General features: G+C 38.7%; 2 protein-coding genes across 2 annotated transcripts in view; both read left to right on the top strand.

The window, feature by feature from the left end:
• The window catches only part of atox1 (antioxidant 1 copper chaperone), a gene marked incomplete at its 5' end in the record, with an annotated part of 18,543 nt that extends 8,216 nt beyond the window's left edge, over positions 1-10,327 (top strand). The window contains 1 exon segment of the mRNA XM_014028948.1: positions 9,882-10,327.
• A 61-nt stretch (positions 10,328-10,388) lies between these two features.
• Positions 10,389-11,559, top strand: part of sparc (secreted protein, acidic, cysteine-rich (osteonectin)) — a gene marked incomplete in the record, with an annotated part of 21,101 nt that continues 19,930 nt past the window's right edge. The window contains 1 exon segment of the mRNA XM_014028947.1: positions 10,389-10,474.

Raw genomic sequence — 11,559 nt, 5'->3', positions numbered from 1 at the left:
AGTGTCCTAGGGGCGTAGGTGTTTGGGGGGATAAGTGTCCTAGGGGCGTAGGTGTTTGGGGGGATAAGTGTCCTAGGGGCGTCGGTGTTTGGGGGAATAAGTGTCCTTGGGGCGTAGGTGTTTGGGGGATTAAGTGTCCCAGGGGCGTAGGTGTTTGGAGGGATAAGTGTCCTAGGGGCGTAGGTGTTTGGGGGGATAAGTGTCCTAGGGGCGTAGGTGTTTGGAGGGATAAGTGTCCTAGGGGCGTAGGTGTTTGAGGGGATAAGTGTCCTAGGGGCGTAGATGTTTGGGGGATATGTGTCCTAGGGGCGTATGTGTTTGGGGGGATAAGTGTCCCAGGGGCGTAGGTGTTTGGGGGGATAAGTGTCCTAGGGGCGTAGGTGTTTGGGGGGATAAGTGTCCTAGGGGTGTAGGTGTCTGGGGGTGGGGGGTTAATATCCAAAGGGGGTAGGTATCCGATGGGTAGACGTCCAGGGGTAGAACCTTGTTAAGCACAGATTTTGCTCAGTGTGTGTGCTCTTAAGGACTCTCAGCTACCACCTCAAGTAGCTCAACGTCTGTAAAACTGACTGAAGCCATTTCTGTGTTTTCTAAGATTAGTTGGCCATGGTGGCCATCTTGAATTGGGTTGACTCCAAAGACTAGATCTTCAGCCAGCATTGAAATCTCTGCCGATGCTTCATGAGCCCTTTTGATATCATTACTTAAAGTTGTCTCCAGTTAGTCCTCAGTAGTTAAAGCTGTCTCCATTTAAACATTGACTTATGAGAAGAGGTGGAGTTCAGACACCTTCACATGTGCTCCTAGTAAACATGTTTTGATCATCCAGCTTGTTTTGACTCGTTCCAGTGAATCAGCTGAGGGAGAAAAAAACACTGTAAACATTTTTTCTAATCTTGATCAGAACCTGAAAACGAAGAACGTGATAAAATTCCTTTTGTTGCTGTCTGCATCGTTTGTGAACACGGCTCAAAAACTGACTCTGGAAGGAAAATGAACAAAAACAGGTAAAAACGGAAACGTTCTAATCTGATGGAGTGCAGAGCTGAGCCCACGTCACATTTGGTTTTATGGTTCTCATTTATAATTAAGACTCTTCATCAGCTCCTCTGAGCTCAGTGATGTGAACCTAACCTCCRCTCTGTCCAGCTTAAATATTGTGACATTTAGCAGCAGCTCCGGAGCTTCGGCTGAAATGAGCCGAGGCAGCTGTTAGCAGTTCCTGTTGAAGATGAGGAAAAGCTTGTAGGAACCTGGGAGGAGCTTTTATCAATGTATCCAACAAAAGATGAAGAAACTCTAACCCATCAAACTAAATGTGATATTTGAGTGTTTTTACAAGTATTTTTTAGTGACCTATTGCTTTATAAAAGGGTGAGTTTTGTAAATGAAGTCATACTGACGACAGTTTTAGTTCATTAAGAATCTGTTTTTGGCATTCATCTCACTCCTGTGTGACGCTTCACAGCATTCACACTTTTGAGATAATTTTTTCTTCCGCACGCTTTTGGGCATCTAACTCGTTCCACAATTTTTGTTCTACAGGTGCTGGTCATAAAATTAGAATATCATGAAAAAGTAGATTWATTTCAGTAATTCCATTAAAAAGTGAAACTTGTATATTATATTCATACATTACATACAAACTCATATATTTCAAATGYTTATTTCGTTTAATTTTGATGATTACAAATGACAACAAATGAAAATCTCAAATTCAGCATATCAGAAAATTAGAATCTTGTGAAAAGGTTCAAAATGGATGGCACCTGGTACCACACTCTAATCAGCTAATTAACTCAAACCACCTGCAAAGGCCTTTAAATGGTCTTTCAGTCTAGTTCTATAGGCTACACAATCATGGGGAAGACTGCTGACTTGACAGTTGTCCAAAAGACGACCATCGACACCTTGCACAAGGAGGGCAAGACACAAAAGGTCATCGCTAAAGAGGCTGGCTGTTCACAGAGCTCTGTGTCCAAGCACATTAATAGAGAGGCGAAGGGAAGGAAAAGATGTGGTAGAAAAAAATGTACAAGCAAGAGAGATAACCGCACCCTGGAGAGGATTGTGAAACAAAACCCATTCAAAAATGTGGGGGAGATTCACAAAGAGTGGACTGCAGCTGGAGTGAGTGCTTCAAGAACCACCACACACAGACGTATGAAAGACATGGGTTTCTGCTGTCGCATTCCTTGTGTCAAGCCACTCTTGAACCACAGACAGCGTCAGAAGCGTCTTGCCTGGGCTACAGAGAAACAGGACTGGACTGCTGGTGAGTGGTCCAAAGTCATGTTCTCTGATGAAAGTAAATTTTGCATTTCCCTTGGAAATCAAGGTCCCAGAGTCTGGAGGAAAAGAAGAGAGGCACTTCATCCACGTTGCTTGAAGTCCAGTGTAAAGTTTCCACAGTCAGTGATGGTTTGGGGTGCCATGTCATCTGCTGGTGTTGGTCCATTGTGTTTTCTGAGGTCCAGGGTCAACGCAGCCACATACCAGGAAGTTTTAGAGCACTTCATGCTTCCTGCTGCTGACCAACTTTTTGGAGATGCAGATTTCATTTTCCAACAGGACTTGGCACCTGCACACAGTGCCAAAGCTACCAGTACCTGGTTGAAGGACCATGGTATCCCTGTTCTTAATTGGCCAGCAAACTCTCCTGACCTTAAACCATAGAAAATCTATGGGGTATTGTGAAGAAGAAGATGCAATACACCAGACCCAACAATTCAGAAGAGCTAAAAGCCACTATTAGAGCAACCTGGGCTATCATAACACCTGAGCAGTGCCCCAGACTGATCGACTCCATGCCACGCCGCATTGCTGCAGTAATACAGGCCAAAGGAGCCCCAACTAAATACTGAGTGCTGTACATGCTCATACTTTTCATGTTCATACTTTTCAGTTGGCCAACATTTCTATAAATCCTTTGTTTTTATTGGTCTTCAGTAATATTCTAATTTTCTGATATGCTGAATTTGAGATTTTCATTTGTTGTCATTTGTAATCATCAAAATTAAACGAAATAAACATTTGAAATATATGAGTTTGTATGTAATGTATGAATATAATATACAAGTTTCACTTTTTAAATGGAATTACTGAAATAAATCTACTTTTTCATGATATTCTAATTTTATGACCAGCACCTGTATTTCAACAATTCATATACCAAAACCTTCAGCTCATTTATGCCAAGGGTGCTACGACTTTTGGTGTTTCAGCTATTTATACTTTTTCAGCTATTTCACTTTTTCGGTCACTTTTTTGGCATTGAAAATGAATGGAGATGTTTTCAACATCCTTAAAATACTTTAAAATGTTTCTTAATCTTTACAGAACTTTACACAATTTATTCTAGCTCTTCTGTTTTTCACGTTTTTGTGCTAATTTTAGCTAATATTCTGCTACTTTTAGTTTTTCTGCTAATTCAGCTAAAATTCTGCTTCTTTCTGCTATTCTTCTGCTTTTCTCTACTTTTTGTGCTACTTTGTGCTATTTATTCTTCTTACAGAATCTGTCTATTTGCTGCAATTTTAGTTAATGTTTAGCTGTTATTAGCTAAAGTTAGTTTTTTTAGGCTAAATACATGTTTTTAAAGTTATTACAATTCAATTCAGCTAACTTCAACAAACCTGTGCTCCTTGTGCTTTGTTATGCTAATTAAAGAATTTCCAACTGTTTTTTTTAGCAGTTTTACTGAAAATTTCAGCTCTTTCAGCTATTTTACTAAAAATTGTCACTTTTTTGTACTTTTATGTTTTTTTTCTGAAATTTTTAAACTTTTTATAGCACTTTCACTATCTGGGTGCTAATTACAACTTTTGTTAGCTAGCTTTAGCTTATATTTTATGCTAATTTTAGCTTTTTTACGCTATTTCAGCTCTAGATGTTTTCTATTTTTTGTGTGGGGGGGTTCTGCTAATTTGTGCTATTTATGCTTTTTGTAGATGTTTTCTGCTATATTCAGCTATTTTAGCTTTTAGCTGTTTTCTGCTATTTTAACTATATTTTTGCTCCTTTTTACTGTTTTTCTGCAAAGTTAAGCTTTTTTATTGTTATTTTCAGCTTTGCAAATGGAAATCGCATAAACACTTTTGTTATTAAATATTTTCAACTCAATTTCAGCAGCTTTCAGCTGAAGTTTTCAGCGTTTTTGCAGGAAATGTAATTTCTCTTGTTTCAGTTATGACTCCAAAAAGTGCTGCTTTCATAAAATCCTCTCTTTTATTTCCTCCAACTATGACTGAACTGTAAAACGTGGTCTCCTGACTAAAGATAAACATGTTTTTACAGAACCTTCTGGGTGGCCCACCACCTAGAAGATAATTTGTGGAACAAAGGTTGAGACGGCCGGTGTCCACTGGGACATGAACTGAGACGAAGAAACAAAAGTCCAGGTTTTGAGCCACTCTTCTGTCTGAACTTGCTTCAGTTGATTGTTGCTCAAACTGTTAGAGACAATCATCAAAGCTGAGTTTTGCAGTGATTGCTGCTGCGCGCCGACAGACTTTAATGGATGTTTTGACTCCTTCAGTCGGTCTGACCCTCCTCTTCCTCCTGCTGCAACACAAATACAACTAGACATGGGTTTTTACAATGTAAAAACAAGTGTGCATTGCCAYGTAGCATGTCTTTACCTGCAGCAGTGGACTTGCAGAATGAAATGTGACCAAGTTCAAATGTGTTTTCTATACCAGTTTGTGCATTGTCAAGTCAGCAGGTGTTTGTAATTAAGGTAATTGTGTGACAATATGACGTTTGTAGAGATTTTCTGTTAAAGTTACTGGGTTTCGAACCCTGATCTCATACATGAAAGTCCATGGCACTAACCATGAGACCATTAGAGCTGTGGTAGAGAATGAGGCCAGGGTTTGRTTTGTATRTGTGCAGAAAGTGGCCACATTGCCAATGTAATGGTTGTCACTAAATTGAAAAATATTACAACAATAAAGCAATATTAGGACAATATTATAGTAAAACATCAAAATACAATCGTATTAGTGTTGTAAACACTGAACTATTGAGATTAAATATTATTAAACTATGGTTCAGTACTGAGTAGATACAGCAGAGGCAGTATTGGACCAATACAAGGCTCCATTGACTGCCATTATAAATTTTTAAACATTAATATTTCCAAAAATATAAGTTGTACAGACACCAAAAGGCATAGCCATCATTTGGCACAGGAGCTTTAAAGATATAAATTAAAATGGCAGCTCTAGGACAAAGTATGCAGGAGGAGAAGCGTGCCAAAGTGGAGATGACTTGGATGAGAAACGAATCACAATAGTGTGCATTGCCAATGCACACTGATTACAGGCCAGTTTTCCAACTTCTTTTTGCTCCGAAGAACATGTTTAAAACCAAATGTTTTAAGAATGCAGCTGAAATAGAACAACTTATTTAGCTTTTACGATGCTGCATGGGTCTGAGAGCTTCGTTTAAATTGATCTTTAAAGAGCTGTAAAAGTTCTGACGCTCAGAAAGACTAAAACTGTAAAAAAAAAAAAAAAACTTCAACGCTGTGCTTGAAAAGCAGCAGATTCTTCAGTCTTCCTTCCAAACCGTCTGTTGGACATGTCCTCCTGATGGAGGGTTTCAGGCTGTAATTACAGCGAGGACAGAGAAGGAGCTCACCGCTAACACTGCGCCTCAGATCTGTGAGGGTTTGGAAACGACTCGCCGACCAGGTTTCCTGAATCCACTCACAGAAAGAAGAATGTCTAGAGAGGAAGATAAAAAAACGTCTTGGAGAGGAGATGATGAGACTTAAAAACAATCTGAAAGCTTCTTCAAACCCAGAAAGTCCTGAATAAGACTCAAAAACAGCCAATCAGGATCAAGTATTTCTGTTTAAATTATAAAGTGAGTCAAAACAGACGATGTCAGCAGTTTGGTGACGTGTAAACCAGAGAGCAGAGTCATAACACACACACACACACACACACACACACACACACACACACACACACACAGAGTTTATCAGGGTTCAGGACTCCAGCAGAGCAATAAAAAATGTCTAAATTCTCTGCAAGAAAATCAGCATTTTCTGCTGAAACCGGTGAATGCTAACTACATGCTAACTAAAGGCTAGCTAAATGCTAACCAAATGTATCAAAATAGTACAAAAACAAATGTAAAATAAAGGGGAAAAATAAAACAGGTGATTGTATCTTGACAGCAATACCTGCAGTCTACAGCTAGAAGCTAAAAGAAGCAGAACATTAGCTACAAGCTACATAAAGCTAAAATAAACAAAGCACATGGCTAGAAGATAAAATAACTGAAAACAAGCTCATTTACAGCAGGAAGAAGATTAGATAGAAAGGATGCAAAATAACTGCAAGTTGTAAAAGTAAAACATTATAAACTAATATAGGCAGAACATCAGCTAAAATATAATCCAGAAGCTAAAAGAAGCAGTAGCTAGTAGCTAAAGAAAACAGAACACTAGCTATAAGCTATAGTTATAAAAGCGAAACATTCTAAACTAAAAGAACATTGGCTAAAAAGAAGATTAGCTAGAAGCTAAAAGAAGCAGCATCTAGTAGCTAGAAGAAGCAGAACAGCTATAAACTAAAGGATGCAAAATAGTTGCAAGTTATAAAAGAACATTATAAACTAACAGAACGATGGCTAAAAAAATAGCTAGAAGCTAAAAGAAGCAGAACATTAAGAACACGGCAAACAAGAAGAAAATTAACTTCAAGCTACTAAAAGCTAAAAGAAGCAGAAAACAAGCTGAAAAACAAGCTAATATAAGTACAACGTTAAATAAAAGCTAAGAACAGCAGAATGCTATAGAAGCAACTAAGCTAAAGGAGCACAAACATCAGCTGTCAGCACGGTGGTGGAGGGTTGATGATTTGGGCTCCTTGCAGTCACTGAGTGGACCACGAGGTCCTCTGTGGACCAAAAGATCCATGTTTGTGACTGAACCGGGTCCAGCAGGACAACAACAGCTAACTGCGTCATTTTCCTTTAAACTTTAAAATAATTCAAGCTGCCTTCGATCAGTCAGCATCTGGAAGTGAAAATACTAAAATACTTTAAATATCTGTATTTATCTGGGTACAGAGTGGGTTTTTTTTCCTCCAGATGTTAAATTTTCTTTATTAWATTATTATTTTGTCTTGTTGACGTGGCASCGAGCTGCTCAGGTGCTGATTTCACTGCTTTTCACATCCAGACATGAACCAACCTGCAGAGTTAAACCGTTTAGAAACACCAGAGGAGGGGAAGAAAGACAGAAAAAAAAGTAATTACAGTTTTACAGAAAAGCTCTGCCACGTTTCCAGCAGAGGGTGAGGATGGCAGCAGCAGGGTGTGAGAGGAGAGACAGGAGGAGGAAGAAAAGGCTGTCACGTAACAAACACCACCTCCTTTTCTTTCTCCTCCTCATCRTCAGCCGGACGTCCAGGCAAAATGGAAAACGCCACGTTGCAGCGCAGCTCCCTCCCCCTCCTTCCTCCTCCTCAGCCAGCTGTTCGTCACATCATCTGTGGGAGCAGACAGGAGCAGAAACAGGCCTGTTCTCTGTCTGCGCTGCAGACGGCAGGTGTTCGGACCCAGACCCATAAAACTGAGCTGAACTGACGACACGTACGACTCAGAGCAGAAACATGCTGGAACTTTGTGGAAATTATGTGAAACTGCAGAAAATAAATCAGAGAAATCTTCTCTTAGTGCCGAGATTTTCTTTGATTTCACTGAAGTGAAAACAGATTAAAGATAAAAGCTGCTGATGACATTAAATTAAACTAAAGTAACTGCGTTTCCAGTGTGAAAACTTTAGCTGAAAATGTTTTATAGCAAAACTGTTGATGCCAGTTCAATCTGAAAAACTGAAAGAAGCACAAAGAGCAAAAAGAAGCAAAATAATAGCTAAAACAGCTGGAAAAAAGCTAAAGCTACAATTAGCATAAAACCAAACAAAAGGTAGCACCCAGATGGTGAAAGGGGTGTAAAAATATAAAATTTGTAGAAAAAAAGAATAAAAAAATTTAAATGCTATTGTTGCAAGTGGCTGAATATAGCAGAAATCAACTGTAAGAAGTAGAAAAATAGAAGAATAGCTGAAAGAATTAGAATTGTAGCTGAAACAACAGGGAAAAAAAGCTAAAATTAGCATAAAAAGAAGCTAAAGGTAGCAGACACAAGTTGAAATTAGCACGGTGACAGCAATGTAAACATGTCAAATAGTAGAACAAACAAGAATATAAGTACAAAATCAATTGTTTCAATTTGTTGTCAAATAGCTAAAACAGCCAAAATGTGCAGTAAAACAGCTAAAATATAGCTAGAAAATCTTAACTTAGCACAAGGAAGCATGAGGAGCACAAGTTTGCTGAACCAAGCAGAAAAAAGATGAAACAGCCACCATAATGTGAATTTAGCCTAAAAAAGCTAACTTTAGCTAATAACAGCTACATTTTAGCAAAAGTTGTTGCAAGTAGCTGAAGATAGTAGAAAACAACTGTAAGAAGCATAAATAGCAGAAATAAGCACAAAAAGTAGAAAATAGAAGAATAAAAGCATGAAGTAGAATTATAGCTGAAACAGCAGAGAAAAGCTAAAATTAGCAAAAACGTAGAAATAGCACAAGAAAGTAAAAAAGAGCAGAACCAGAACAAAATTAGCTTGTTTTTGTGTTTTTCTTCTATCCATGTGTTTTGTTTATTTTAGCTTTTTTGTAGCTTGTAGCTAATGTTCTGTTTCTTTTAGCTTCTATCTGCTGCTTCTTTTAGCTTTTATCTAGTGTTTTACTTACTGTAACTGCTTGTTTTCAGGGGGKTTTTTGTGGAAAGAGAAAGGTGCCAAAGAACATACGGAACAGTTAAAGAATAATAAAGACAAAGATAAAAAGTTTATAGTTATTAATATAAATTCAAAAACACAACCAGATAAAAAGTTTAATTCTTTAAAGGAATCACCCACAGAAACAGGTAAATCTGGAGACAACTCTCAGCTACACAAACAACAAACCTGAGCTCAGYATCTGGAAACCTGACCAGGAGGTCCACGTTTCTGTGTTAGCTAAGGCTAATTAGCCGTGGCGGCCATCTTGAATGGGGTTGAGTCATTTCAATGATTACACTTGAGAGTTGAATTTGTCCCAACAGTTCCAGTCAGAACCAGGTCCTGATCCAGATACTGAGTCAGACCACGAGCGCAGAGCTGGAGTCTGACCTTTGACCTCCAGAGTGGAAATGTTAGCGTGTCTCCATCACAGGGTTGGTTTTCTCATCAGTTTTTAACGTTAAGATGAGTTAGAACAAAGATCTGATAAAAAGTGCTAAAAACTTTAATTTACATTGAGGGAAGAAATGATGAGGATGATGTGATCACTGAGCAGGAAGGACTGAGTAAAAAAAAAATACATCYAGAAATCTTTTACAGCAGGAGGATCAAACTCACTTACACAAGAAGGCCAACGCTGTCAATATTTGTTGAATAAAATGTTTTTAAAACATTTTTTTCTTATAGAAATACAAATGACCAAATCAGTAAAAGAAAATATGTTACTGAAAATTTAATAATTTTACTTTAAACTGCATAAATACATAAAAAAGAGTGAAATTATAAAACTGTTTTATTTTTAAAACATTACATTTGGGCCCAAATAAAATGATAATTAGGGCCAGATTTGGCCCACGGGTCTTGAGTTTGATAATATTATTTTCCATGTTGCATTTAGGAGCCCTCACATAAAACACATTTTGTTCAGACTATCTGTGGGAACAGAACCAGTCCCTTTGGGGCCAGATAAAATTGTAATGAGGGCTAGATTTGGCCCACAGGCCTTGAGTTTGTTTTTTAAAGCAACATTTATTTTTGTGTTTTTTTATTATTATTATTTTCCACGTTGCATTTAGGAGCCCTCACAGAATCAAACACGTCAGGCCTCAGACCGTCTGTGGGAACAGAACCAGTCCCTTTGGGGCCAGATAAAATGATAATTAGGGCCAGATTTGGCCCACGGGCCTTCAGTTTGTGTTTTAAAGCAACATTTATTTTTGTGTTTTTTTATTATTATTATTTTCCACATTGCATTTAGGAGCCCTCACATAAAACACATTTTATTCAGACTACCTGTGGGAACAGAACCAGTCCCTTTGGGGCCAGATAAAATTATGATGAGGGCCAGATTTGGCACCCCGGGCCTTCAGTTTGTGCTTTAAAGCAACATTTCTTTTTGTGTTTTTTAATATATATTATTATTTTCCACGTTGCATGTAGGAGCCCTCACAGAATCAAACACGTCAGGCCTCAGACCGTCTGTGGGAACAGAACCAGTCCCTTTGGGCCCAAAGGAGCCGAGGAGGGGAGGGGGCTAAGAGGAAGGAGGGAGGAAACGGTCCAAACTGGGACGTCCCACTAGAACTGTGTTGGGCGTGAGGCGGTGAGTGCGTCAGATCGTTGGGGCCCCGCGCACGGCTGACTTCTCTCCTGCTCTGCAAGGCTGACGGTAAGACGCCTTTTCCAATCAAAGCAAAAAACACTCGCTGAGCTTTTCATCGATTTGGTTCCTCAGATTAAAGATCCTGATTTTTTGTGAGATATTTGTGAGAGCGATCAGGATTTAAAGATGAAAAAAAATGAGGTTTGAAACATTTTCCCCTCATGGATTTAATTATTTTAATTATTATTATTTAGTTTGTTGTCTAAAGCAGCAACTTCTAACTTTCCTCTTTGTTCCCAAACTGATTTTTACAAACAACCGTCTGGTTTTACTGTGTGAAACCTGAGTATTTCTACTGAATAAAGGCTGCAAAGAAAACGACTCCCTGCAGGTAAAGATTCTGTGATTAGCAGGGTTTCTGTCTGTGGAGTCATTGTGCCACATCATCATCATCATCATCATCATCATCATCATCATCATCATCATCATCATCATCATCAGGAGGAAGAGAAGGAGGAGGGGTATTAAAGCTTCGAGGACTGATGGAAGCATCTGAAGAATTTCTTGCTTGTTTCTCCTCGTGTGGAAGAATAAAACACGTTTAAAAGTTTCTGTTTGGATGAAAAAAACTGTTTTTATTTGTTTTCGTTGATTGAAATATTTCTGTTCTGTTTGTGAAAAACAAACAAACAAACAAAGAATTAAAGAAAAAGAATGGAAAAAGCTTCACTAAATCCAAACGGAGCAAATGGCAGCATTTTTCCACTCCTCCTCCTCCTCCTCCTCCTCCTCCTCTGATGACTCCCATGTAAAGGAATGCCGGTTGCCATGCTAACCGGTTACCAGCTGTTTTTAAAACTTTAAACGTCAGGATTATCCCTGTCTGCAGRCAGAAATGTTCTCCGTGGTTCAGACTCGCTGCAGGTTTGGAGGAAGTGCAGCTCGGCGGTCTGTTGATCTGAGTTTTTGAGTTAAAAAACTCCAGAATCTGGAGGAAACTCTCCTTAAACATCTGAGCTGCTTTTGGTTTGTTTACAGTTTGATTTCAGTCTGGAACAGACTTTTACTTTAAACTGTATCTTACTCCCCCCTGTGAAAAGATAACTCCGCCCCAAGGCGAAATTTGAATAATGCATCAAAGTGGGTAGGGA

Source organism: Austrofundulus limnaeus, unplaced genomic scaffold (assembly GCF_001266775.1).
Source record: "Austrofundulus limnaeus strain Quisiro unplaced genomic scaffold, Austrofundulus_limnaeus-1.0 Scaffold833, whole genome shotgun sequence".
Classification (NCBI taxonomy): Eukaryota; Metazoa; Chordata; class Actinopteri; order Cyprinodontiformes; family Rivulidae; genus Austrofundulus; species Austrofundulus limnaeus.
This window is presented reverse-complemented; position numbering and strand designations above follow the sequence as displayed.